At 41.3% G+C, this 955-nt stretch overlaps 1 non-coding gene across 1 annotated transcript; it reads right to left on the bottom strand.

Annotated features, from left to right (window-relative positions):
• Positions 1 to 538: 538 nt before the first annotated feature.
• On the bottom strand, positions 539 to 665 carry LOC116884093. Its single transcript, XR_004385832.1, has one exon. It is a non-coding gene; the product is annotated as a small nucleolar RNA SNORA17 (small nucleolar RNA).
• Positions 666 to 955: the final 290 nt, after the last annotated feature.

Here is a 955-nt window from a genome sequence, read left to right on the forward strand (position 1 = left end):
TCAGGCCAATACTTCACCCTGGTACCAGGTGTCTTTACCAGCTACTCACATCAGGCAGTTCCTCATAACCCTCTGGTCTCTAGTAAGGCTTCTCTTCTTTGTGACCACATTCTTCAATTTCTTCTTCTCTCCCATTTATCAACAACTCATTTGTTCTTCTTAGGAGGTCTTTTGGTCTCTGCGTTTCAGGAAATCATCTCAAAAGTAGTCTAAGGAGTGCTATATCCTGCTCATGCATTATGGCTTCAGGCAGCATTTGTTTCAGTCATGGTCTATCCTCTAGAAATGGCTGGTCCTGTTCAATTCAGGTTAGCTCCATGTCTGTGACACATGATTCTGGACTGGTGGGCATTTTGAGCTTTCTACTTGCCCTGACTGTCTGAGTAGAACCTTGCAGTGGATGTCTGTCACTCCTGTTCAGAGATCCTTAACCTATTGGGGTTATTCTAGTTTCTAGTTATTCATCCTGGAAGACACTCTGGGCCTGCCTATCAGAAGTCTTGTCTTCTCAAGTTCTCTCTCTCTCTCTCTCTCAGGAAATGAAAACTGATTGTTCTGATATTTACAGGTTCAAATACTGGGTAGACATAGTGTATCTCTTTTCTGCCACCTACTGACACACATGTGAAACAGCACTAATACCTACAAAGACTCTATAAGTCAGGAGTAGACAACAGCGTAATCAGTCATAATTTCATAGATGGAGAAACTGTGGCAAGAGGAGATTAAGGGGACATTCCTGGGAAAGTTATATATTTAGAGCTTTCTGATATGTGACACTATGAATAACCAAGGACCATTACATTAAAAAGAAAATGTGGACAAAACATTTGAAATAATAAATGAAATGATAACAATGGCTAGAGAGATGGCTCCACAGAAAGGAACACTGGCTGATGTTACAGAAGACCTGGGTTCAGTTCTGAGCATGTACCTAATGGTTCACAGCCATTTA

Source organism: Rattus rattus, chromosome 14 (genome assembly GCF_011064425.1).
Source record: "Rattus rattus isolate New Zealand chromosome 14, Rrattus_CSIRO_v1, whole genome shotgun sequence".
Taxonomy (NCBI): Eukaryota; Metazoa; Chordata; class Mammalia; order Rodentia; family Muridae; genus Rattus; species Rattus rattus.